Below are 11,995 nucleotides of genomic sequence, written 5' to 3'. Positions count from 1 at the left end.
CCTTTATATCTACACAATATTTTCATACATAATTTGATGCATCTTCTAATTAAATTCAATAATTACAGGAAATAGAAGACCAACAAATTTTCACTCAACATTCTTCAATGTCTTTTTCTGTACCAATTGAAGATGTAAAATCAGATGATGATGACATGCCGATCAAAATGATTTGCAAACGAATGCAAGATACTCAACACAGTAATTTGAAGAATAAGAAGTTTCAAAACACGGAGCCAATCTTCAATGCAAGTCTCAAAAACAAATTTACATTGATTGAGAATTTTTAATGCACTCTTTTTTTTTTTCTTTTTTTTTCATTAATTGGAATTTAGACAGTTGATATATATATATATATATGTGTGTGCTTCTACGTGGATATCAAATATAAAATAATACAATGAAATACACCCCCGCATTGTGCGGATTATATGTTGTATATATAAAAACCGAATCACTCTCAGAAGTGCCTTAATATTGCGACATGTGGCGTGAACCCTTTTTTTTTTAAAAGGACAAACCGGTTTTTAAGGCTTACTTTTTGAACTGGCTTTTTAAAAGTGAACCGGTTTTTCAGTAGTGAACCGGTCATTAAATTATCTTAATTAAAGACATTTAATTATATTTCAATAATTTTCCTTATATGTAATTTCATTAAATTCAAACATATAATGCACAATATTAAGTATTATTAATGTCCAAATCAAATAAGAAAACAAATATACAAATCAAATTATTATGTATTAATGCTTTTAGTCACTTTAATATTTTCAATTCAAATTTAGAAAAGGTTAGAGAAGACGATTTTTTTTTTCTACATATACTTTGCGCATGTATAATAGATAATTTATAAAATAAGAATTTTTTTTTTCCTAAATAATAAGCCATTGAAAAACAATTTGAGTAATAATAGATTAGATCTCCCAATTATTTCGAATTTTTTCTCAATCTCACCGATTTAACTTTTTTTCTTTTTCTTTTTCTTTTTCTTTTTCCCATGTCTCTCTCTCAACTCTTCTAATATAACAACCTAAAAAATCAACCTGAAATAATTCTTCTTCTTAATCTTCCATGTGTATGTTTTTTATTTGAGAAAAACTACAACTTCAAGAATTAACTTTTTTTTTTCTTTTTTTTTTTTCTCTCCACTCTTCAACAATAATAACCAAAAAATTCAATCCTGAATTAATTCTTATTCTTAACCTTTCAAAAACGCAATTTTTAAAAAAATTAAATTTTAAAATCGTACTTATTAAAACTGCAATCGAACCCTTAATAAGAAAAACACAACCGTCTCCAAACAATTGTAATTGAGTATTAACTGTATTTGTATGTTGTTTATTTTATTTTATTTTTTTTCAATTTGTTCTTTGATGAAAATTGCAACTTCTGAATTAAGATAATTTTTTTTTTTTGGATTTTTAGTAGGCTAATGGAAGATTACAGTGTGTTTATTTAATTAATAATAGATTATCTACAAAATAATAAGGCCTACAAAATAAACATCTCCCAATTATTTCGGAATTTCTCTCTCTCTCACCGATTTAACTGTTTTTTTTTTCCTTTCTTCCCACGTCTCTCTCTCTCAACTCTTCAAATATAATAACGTAAAAAATCAACCTGAAGTAATTCTTCTTCTTAATCTTCTATGTGTATGTTTTTTATTTTAGAAAAACTACAACTACAAGAATTAACTTTTTTTTTTTTTCCTCTCTCCACTCTTCAACAATAATAACCTAAAAATTCAATCCCGAATTAATTCTTATTCTTAACCTTTCAAAAACGCAAATTTTAAAAAAAATCAATTTTTAAAATCGTACTTATTAAAACTACAATTGAACCCTTAATAAAAATAAGGGATAAATGCAAAATTGGTCCCTATGGTTGGCCAAATTTACAAATCACACCCTGTGGTTTAAAAAATAATTTATAAGTCCATAGGATAGGCCAAAATAACATTTTACTTCATGAACTCATTTTCCGTTAAATGACTTAACGGAAACCGTTACATTGCCACATCACACCCAATAAAAATAAGATACGTGTTATTTTTAATTATGTTTTTAGAAAATGACAAATAAGCTTTTTTACGTCATTTTGAGGCTCCAACACACACTACACGTCAAATTAAATAAACCTAATCCCTTTTATATCTCCTGTGCCACCGTCGTCTTCATATTCCGATGGGTGTAATCTTCGATTTGTGAGTTACTCTGATATTTTTGGGCATTTGTATTTTTGGATTAGTGCATTTTTTGGTAGTCTTTCTATGGAAATTCGGATTTGTTTTTGGGCATTGGAGCATCTTCAAAAATTGTTTCCGGGCATCGGAGACAATCTTATTTATTTTTTATTTTTTGAAAAAGCATCGGAAACAACCTATTCCTCTCTCTGTGTCTTTTTTTTTTTTTTAGGAAGATGAAGACGACGGCATGAAGACAAAGATGAATACGACGGTAAGAATCATTGGAGAAGATGAAGAGGACGGCGGCACATGGGATATAGAGGGATAGGTTTATTTAATTTGACGTGGAGTGTGTGTTGGAGCCTTAAAATGATGTGGAAAAGCATATTTGTCATTTTTTAAAAGCATAAATAAAAAATAACATGTGTCTTATTTTTATTGGGTGTGATGTGGTAATGTAACGGTTTCCGTTAAGTCATTTAACGGAAATTAAGTTCAGAGAGTAAAATGTTATTTTGGCCTACCCTAGGGACCTATAAATTATTTTTTAAACCACATGGAGTGATTTGTAAATTAGGCCAACTACAGGGACCAATTTTGCATTTATCCCTAAAAATAATACAACCCTCTCCAAACAATTGTAATTGAGTATTAACTGTATTCGTATACTGTTTTTTTTTTTTTTTTCAATCTGTTCTTTCATGAAAATTGCAACTTCTAAATTAAGATAATAAATTGTTTGGATTTTTAGTGGGCTAATGGAAGGTTATAGTGTGTTTATTTGATTTTTGTGCAAAAAAAAGAATAAAAACTCTTTCGAAACGCTAAAAAAATAATTAAACATTGAACCTGAGAGGATTTACCTAATTGTGTTAAATGCTAAGTGCAATATTTTGTTTTATTCGGTACTTATAAAATAAAAAGATTTTGTTTTATTTTGTTTATTTTGCACTGTATTTGATTCTGTCTAAGGTTTTTATTTAATTGAAAATTTTGTTGTTTGGATTTATCTTTGTGTATTTATGTATAAATTTTTTACGACAGTAAATTGATTATTTTTATGTTTGTTTCTCTAGAATGTTTCTTTGTATTGAAATATAATAGGTATCACACCAATAAGATTTTATGTTTTAATTCATTTGAATATTTTATTGGATTTTTTTTTTTTTTTCGTTTTTGTGATTTACTCGGATTTTCTAGCATTTTTTAGAAGTGTTGAAGAGATTTACTTGATTGCATTAACTATTGAGTGAAATATGTGTTTTATTTTGTATTAAAAAGAAGAGAGAAGATTTTGTTTATTGAGCGAAAATTTTATTTTGATTGTATATATCTCAATCATTGTAAGATGGAGCATACCGTTCCATGGTTGATTTGTTTTAATGAGAAAGCTATGACTACTATTTCAAAAAAGAAGGAATGATATATATTTTTTGTAAGATTTTGTTTATTTTACCCTGTATTTTTTTGAAATGATTAGAACTTTATGGTTTTATTTGTATTGAAATATAATAAGTATCACATCAACAATATCAGAGTTTTATACTAATTTTCTATTAATATTTAGATAACTAGAATTCAAGTTTTCTTCTTGCTATTTTTTCTTTTCTTTTATACTTTTTATTAAGTATATGTTTGGTACACTTAAAAAAAAAGTACATGTTCAGTAATGTACTGGTATATAACATTTATTATGTATTTTTATTAAAAGAGGTGTGATAGATTTTTGCACACACCTATTTTAACTTATAATGAAAAGTAAGATTGATGTGTTTAAGTTTTTGAAATTAAATTATAATGAAGAATCTCGCGCTATGCGCGGGTTAGGTGCTAGTTGATAATAAATTGACAACCAATTTCTCCAACCCTTTATGCGAAAGACAAGTTTAGAAAAAAAACACACAAGAACACACACCAATCACACATGTACACAAAGAGTTTACGTGGTTCGGCCCAAAACCTAGCTTACGTCCACCAACAAAAGAGTTCCACTAAGAGCAAATTTTTACAACTCACAGTACATGTTCATACCACCCAAATACAATTTACTCCAGAGAAAAGCCTTACATGCTCATCTCAATACAAGTGATAATTGAATTAAAGGACAAAACACTCTCTCTCTTGCCCATTCCCTCCCTAGCTCTCTTCTCTCCTTACATTGAAGAAGCTCTTCCTTGGGATTTTTCTTCTCGAAGGAGCTCTTGCTCTTACTCTTTGTTGTGTCTTTCAAACTTATGAAGGGTGCCTTATATAGGCTCAAGGATGGTGCTCCACCAAGAACAAAGCCCAAAAATTAGGCAATATTATAATCCCAATTTTGGAGCCATTCCAAGCACTCAAAGAATGGTGCTTCTTTCGGTGGTGCACCCAAACCCACAACAAATGAAGACTCATTTTGGTACATACAAGCTCCTCCAAGCACTCAAATAATGAGTGTTCCACCAAAATGACTTGTGGAAAATCAAGTCATCCACTATATATATATATATCCTTTTTTTCTGAAAATATTTATTTATTTATTTTTAACAAGGTGATGTGTGAACAGTAAAAATGTCATTAAATTTTTTTTTTGCGAAAATAATTTTTTTCCACTAATAACGTACATGTTACTGTTCACACATCACTAATGAGTGGCGTGTCACTGTTCAAACGACACCCTTTACTGAAAGAGTCACCATTTGACAACGTTTTGAAAAAATTGCACTGTACACACATCACAAAATCAGTGTTTTTTTTTGTTGTTGTGTTAATATTGCGAAAGGCATCCAAAGCCCATTTGGCACTCATTACAACTGTAATCTTTGCGGCATGTATTACTATGCCTAGGGATTCGTAGGTAGAGAAGGCTCACACCCAGGTTTTGCACTTTTAAGAAGAAGTGTTGCTTTCAAAGCATTCGTTCTTATAGATTTCATATCCATAGTTTTGTTGAGTTCTGCTATCTTTGTCCACCTATTGATGCCATTTCTTTTGGACAAGAATTCCCACAAAGAGCATCGCGATAATCTTCTCTTTCTGGCTTTCTGGTTCATTTTGGGGGCCATGGTAACAATGGGGCTTGCATTTCTCACGGGTACATATACTGTGTTAGTGCCTTCCTTGGAACTAGCCAATTCAATCTGCATCATTGGCTTAACCTTCATTGCTATCTTCCTCGATGTGATTCTAAAATTTAATAAATTTATGTAACAAGTCGTATTTAAAAGGACCATCTAATAACTAATTAGTAATATACGTTAAATACTCTTCTTCTATCAAACATCCACACTGCTGAGCTAATATGATGCGGGTATGAGAGTAGGATGAAAAATGAGTTTCTAGAATTACTCCTAGTAGCTATCACTTTTTGCCTATGTAGCATGACTTTGCCAACTGATTAACTATAGTCTATGTCTGCGTGGGATCTGGGATTTTAGATCCTAGTATCTCGGTTGGTTCACATGGCACACCTCTCGAACCCCTGCGGCTGATCAGCTGGCTCGCCACTGACTAATATAATTGTAGATCTGAACAATACCCAGCCCACAATTGTAAACCAATTTTGAATTTTTTACAGGTACGAAGCTGACTTTATTCATTCACATACGTCACAACAAATGCAGACGTGAGCAATTATTAGTTAGGCCGATTAATGGCATTCTTTTCTCTTAACCAAAATAAATATAGAATCACTACTAATTTTTCACAAAGATAATCCTTATGATTCCGAAATCCGAAGGTAATTATTAACAATGGAGATCAAGGCTGGCCCGGCTGGGTGACACTTTGGGCCGAAAAAAATAGAAAGTTCATATAAATATAATTTTGGCCTGCAAAAAGTTGAAACGTGAAGTTTCTTCTAGGCTATTCTCTATTCCCATGTAAAAGAAATCAGCACGTGGTCTTAGTTTATATATTAATTACGGTCTTTGTTTATAAATTAATTGTGGTGTTTGTTTATAAATCAATCATGGCTAGCTAGTTTCTTCTTCCTTTTAATATTTACTTTTCTTGAATTCATTACCTTCGTTAATTAGGCTTCTTCTTAAAGCAGTTTAAGATTTGGCATATATTTTAGATTTTTTGTTTTTTATTTTTATGTATTAAAACTAAGTTTGTGATGCATCCCTATTTCTTAGCGAATTTGTCTGCTTCCTAGCAAGTTAAATATTGCATTAAAAAAACTACAAAATATAACAATAATGCGCGCAGTGGGAACACCGACTCACTGCCTAGTTGCAAAGGAATAATTAATGACGTAATTAACAATTAATATATGAAAACATCATTATTGATTGATCCAATGGCTAATTAATTAAGCTTGAGGTGGTATGGTACTTATATGTTGCAGCGGTCATATATATTATTATACTTCGAAATATATTACAAAATGTCACTGCAAAAATACATATATATTTGAAGAAAACCGCTTGTGGTACGTGGAGAATGAAAGAAATTTTCCTATTTTCCATATATATATATATGTAGACAAGGTTTGACTTCCCAAACACATTCCGATTAATTCAATTAAGTGGATGCAATGTGTAAGTAATATTCAGATTAATGCAAGTTGATTCCAGCTGTAAGTAATATTCAGATTAATGCAAGTTGATACGAGCTGTGTAAGATACATCTCTTTGTTCTTCATTACCTAATTATCATGCGTAAGTGTAACCTTAATTCAAAGTTCAAAGCATTTGCCTATATATTTGGGAACAAACGTTGCCTCACTACTCCACACTCATAACCATCTCACCCGCTCCTTTTTTGCTTTATCCAGTGGTTTGTTTTTTCATTTTTTATTTTCTCTCTCTTCCCCTCCCATGGTCGCTCACAATCGAGACATATATATCAGCCTGAAGTGACTTTCACAACGAAAGCCACGACTCACGACTGTTATCGCCACCGGTCGATTCAACTTGGTAATTTCGCCACATATATCTCAGTTTTTATTCAATTTACCATTGATTATTCCATTTTACTTAGGATGTTTGGGCTTTTTCTCTCATTTTTTTGTTGGCGTTTAGCTGTGAAAATTTCACAAAGGAGTTCATTATATATGGGTTTAGGATGCAGCTGTTAGGATTTATTTTTTGGGCTTTTGGGGTGCGCTGATAGATCGAAGTTTGTTGCCTGATTAGGATAGGCTGCTGCCTTTACTTTTGGTGGCTGTGTTACTTATAATTAGGTTTTGGATTTAAAACTCATGAATATATACAAATATAATATTCACAAGTAGGCTGATTTTTTTTTTTTTTTTTTTTTAATTTTTATTCAAAGAGGGAAGAGGGAAAAGGGATACAAGTAGGCTGATTTGTTGTAATTAATTGAGTATTCAAGAGATGTTAAAATCATAAAAGATTAGAAGCCATCCCTTGAATGCAACTCTCAACTAATCAACTCACATATATGCCTATTCTCCCAAAAAAAAAAAAAAAACTCACATATATGCCTGATATTAGCTAAGACAGAAAATTCTTTCAAATCAGTTTGAAAGAAATTTCCTCAAACATATTCTAGTAAGTGTTAAATTTCATATATCATATTCTTAACAGTTATTTATTGTCATTATACTAATTTAGAATTCAAACATTGATTTTTTGAAAAATTCAAAGATATTGAATGATATTTGTCACTTCTTAAAGTAGGTTGAAGAAAAAAAAAAAAAAAAGGTTGAAAAAAAATTTCTCCAAACGAATTTAGAAAATTTTTGTGTCCTATGATATATAGATCGGAACAAAAAACATAAAAAATAAAAAGGTCTCTCGGGAGCGCCTTTCTATATACATGCTTAATTTGTGTCATCAAGACTCAAGAGTAACTGAATGCATGGTACCTTTGAAATATGTGCGATTCCCAGGGCATTTGGACCAAGAGGATCGGAATTGGAATTTTTTTTTTTTTTTTTTTTTTTTTCTCTATTCTAAGAGGAATTGGAATTGGACGAACAATTAGACGTTATTGAGTAATATGAACAAAACTTATTCTATAGACAGCCAAATACTTTTTTTTTTTTTTTTTTTCAATCTATGTAATGTGTAGAAGGGGATGACATGTTAATTTTCACGCGGTACTTTTTTCCTTACTAAAATTCCTTGGATTACTATTTTGCGTTCCACATGAGTTGATGCGTGGTTCATCATGATATTTTTGAAGTGCAGAACAAAGAGTACATTGTGGGGAGAGATACTTATAGAGTCGGTAAAAAGAATGGATCCTTCACAAGCATCTGTTAATACTAATCAGCCCAAGCAAACAGAGACCATCACTTGCATGGATCGTAATTCCTACAATGCTGCAGCAGAAGGCAAAATCAAGGTCTTCAAAGAAATCACCGATCATCAGTCTCTTGACCTCCTACTAACTCCAAATAAAAACACAATCCTTCATATTTACATCACAGCCCTCAGTGCAGGAGCAGAATCAACAACCAACTTTGCGAAAGAAATTCTTGACATGTGTCCCTCATTGTTACGGCAAGCCAATTCCAAAGGTGAAACTCCATTGCACATTGCGGCAAGGTATGGGCATAGTGACATAGTGGAAGTTCTAATCAAATATTGTGCCCAAACTCTCCATGATCAAGACCTTGAATAGGGGATTGAACCAGTAAAGGAAATGCTTAGGATGACGAACCAAGAGAAAGATACGGCTTTGCACGAGGCTGTACGTTATAATCACCGTAATTTGGTAGATTTGTTGATCAAAGAAGACCCTGATTTTTCATATTCTGCCAATAATGCTGGTGAGACTCCACTTTACATAGCTGCCGAGAGAGACTCTATATGTTTGTTGTTCGAGATTTTAGACAAATGCAAATCACCAATGCATGGGGGCCCCCTTGGTAGGACAGCTTTGCATGCTGCCGTAATACAAGATAATGAAGGTACTATACCTATTTATTTTCTCAATGTTCTCTACTTGCATGGTTAATTTAGTAACTAGTAGCTTCAATTCTTTAAATTTTATCATAATTTAGATAAAAAATTATGTGATAGACCAACAATAATGAATTCATGAGATAGATATATATAAGGATGCTTGATATGTGTGGTATGACAATTCAACAAACTTACAAGTTTCTAACTAACTTATTTTTATAACAAATTTTTTTTTTTTTATAAACAATGAGATTAGTAAACTTTATTATGGATTTTCGTGTATGGTTAAGAGATGATAAATGAGAAAAGCAAATGAGGATTTTTTTTTTCCTACTATTCACTCGATTTGATCGGTTCAATCTAAAATATCGTCCTTTCTAATTCTAAGATTGTTGGTGATTTGAGTATAAACCTATATATCCAACAAAAAGTCACTCTAAAAAATGATGAAACAACCTTATTAGCTTCAAATAGAGACCTTTGATGATTGTTGATTGATTGATGAATTAATCAACATGAAAAAAGAAAAAGATATTATATATTTTTCTTTTGTTAAAAGAAGAAATGTCCTCTCTCCACTTAATTACCATATATATTTGCAACGAAAGCCACGTTAGCTATAGACATTCATAATTAATACAATTTATCAATTAAATTAAGGCGCAAGTGATTAATTAAATAGAAACTTGATGTGTTCCTTGTTCTGCTGCTTCTGCATTTGCCTGTTTCAGTTTAACTCATGAAAACAGATATAGTGGAAGGGAGTTGATACAATTTATTTGCATAGACCGATAAACAATGTGGCTATATATATATATGAGATTATTGTTAATTTGAGTTTTATTATTGTTCATTAATAATAAATTACATTGAGATTAAATTATCATCATCATAAAGTAGGACGCCTTTTAATTCAATCTCCTGACAAGTCTTGCTTGTGTCATTTAGAATTTCTTTAAATTTAACATATTTAAATTACTGTAGATATGATCACAATAATTCTAGACAAAATTGAAGGTATAAGTAGAGAAGTCGACAACAATGGTTGGACTCCGCTTCACTTCGCTGCATATATGGGCTACTCATCCTTTGTAGACCTGTTGTTGGATAAAGATATAGAAGTAGCATACATGAAAGACACAAAGGGTAGGACACCTCTTCATATTATAGCCCAAAGTGGTTGTTTTTATCCAATGAGAAGGATTGTATCAAAGTGTCCAGATTGTTGTGAACTGGTTGATAACAGAGGTTGGAATGTACTCCATTTTGCTATCAAAGGAGGTAGCAGCCATTTAGAGGATATCCTTAAACTTATAATAGAAAATCCATCTCTGAGCAACCTCTTGAATGAGAAGAATACCGAAGGGGAAACACCTCTTCATTTCTATTCCAATTCCACTTATTTCCAATCAACAAGCAATTTCCTTAGTCACCCTCGAGTCGACAAGATGGCCTTCAACAAACAACACCTCAACGCGTGGGAGATCGTTTCAACCGTAAAACATCCATTTAAAAAGGTAACACATAATTTCATCTTCCATCTTCCATTTGAATATATATATATATATATATATATATATATATATATATATATATATATTAGCTTTATCTTTCCGTTTTTCGGTTCTTGAGCAATTTTTGAAAATCCTAAAATGTTGTATAATTAACGTTTTAAAACTCTAAAAATTAAATTACGATAACTAATAGTTTCGAGAAATAAATTAAAGTCTAACACATCGATATCATTCAACAACAAAATTCATATTTTGACACACTTTTTTTTTTTTTAATATGAGGTATATAAAAATCCATAATAAATCATTAATAGAAAAATTCACCCTAATAAAAAATCCATATTAAATCCCCTTCTGCAATAAAAAGTATTATAGGTATTCTTTTTCTTACAAGTTATATAAAAATTCCCAGTAATACTGGTATAAAATATAAATATTACACAGGTAATGGAAATCTCGTATGTATTTGGTCCACTACCTCGACGAGTAAGAACTTACGAAGATGGAACCACAAGACATCGTTCGTTGAAAGAGAGGTACATAGACATGCATAACGAAGACCGGAGATCAATGTTATCAATGTTGCAGAAAGCAACCGAAGTCCATTTGGTAGTGGCTACACTCATTGCAACAGTGACCTTTGCTGCATGTATTACCATGCCTGGTGGATTCGTGAGTGGAGAAAGCTCACACCCAGGCTCTGCACTTCTGATGAGAAATGCTGCTTTCAAAGCATTTGTTATTACGGATACCATATCTATGGTATTGTCGAGTTCTGCTGTCTTCATCCACTTATTGATGCCATTTCTTTTCGACAAGGATATTAATGATGAAAAGCATCACATGAAACTTGTCTTTGTGGCCTTCATCCTCATTTTGGGGGCCATGGTGGCAATGGGATTGGCATTTGTCACGGGCACATAAGCTGTGTTAGGGCCTTCCTTGGATCTTGCCATTGCCAACTGTATCATTGGCTTAACCTCCTTCGCCATCTTCCTCCTTGTGTTCGGAAAATTTATTGGCTCATCCTTCTCCCAAATATCCTCTTTTTTTGAATTGCAAGATATTGATCAAATAAAATATATGTAAATAATCATTTTAGGGGACTAACAGCCAGGGCGGTGGAAGTTTGTTTAGTTTATTTATTTATTTAATATTCTAGGCAAAACTTTGCATATGTGGCATGATGATAAACCTAGCAAACTCATACTGGACTTACATGAAGAAATGTCAATTTGCATTTATGCTGTTAAAAATTGGACCAAAAAAAAAGGCATTATTAATTTGTCACTTTATCAAAATTTAGATCCTTTCAAAATTACAAACGTGAGCCCTATTTGTCTCAAAATTAAAATTCGTGTACTTCTGAGACAATTTCCTTCAAATTTATGTAACAAGGTGTGTTTCTTTTATAGACAATTGCTTGCTTGTTTGGC

General features: G+C 31.6%; 2 pseudogenes; both read left to right on the top strand.

Moving 5' to 3' along the window:
- Positions 1–5,678, top strand: part of LOC132178267 (uncharacterized) — a 12,566-nt pseudogene extending 6,888 nt beyond the window's left edge.
- Positions 5,679–8,374: 2,696 nt separating this feature from the next.
- LOC132178266 (ankyrin repeat-containing protein At5g02620-like) lies at positions 8,375–11,483 on the top strand (annotated as a pseudogene).
- The last annotated feature ends 512 nt before the right edge of the window (positions 11,484–11,995 follow it).

Source organism: Corylus avellana, chromosome ca4, assembly GCF_901000735.1.
Source record: "Corylus avellana chromosome ca4, CavTom2PMs-1.0".
In the NCBI taxonomy this organism is placed as follows: domain Eukaryota; kingdom Viridiplantae; phylum Streptophyta; class Magnoliopsida; order Fagales; family Betulaceae; genus Corylus; species Corylus avellana.
The sequence above is the reverse complement of the archived record's forward strand: the minus strand, read 5'-3'. Positions and strand labels throughout refer to the sequence as shown.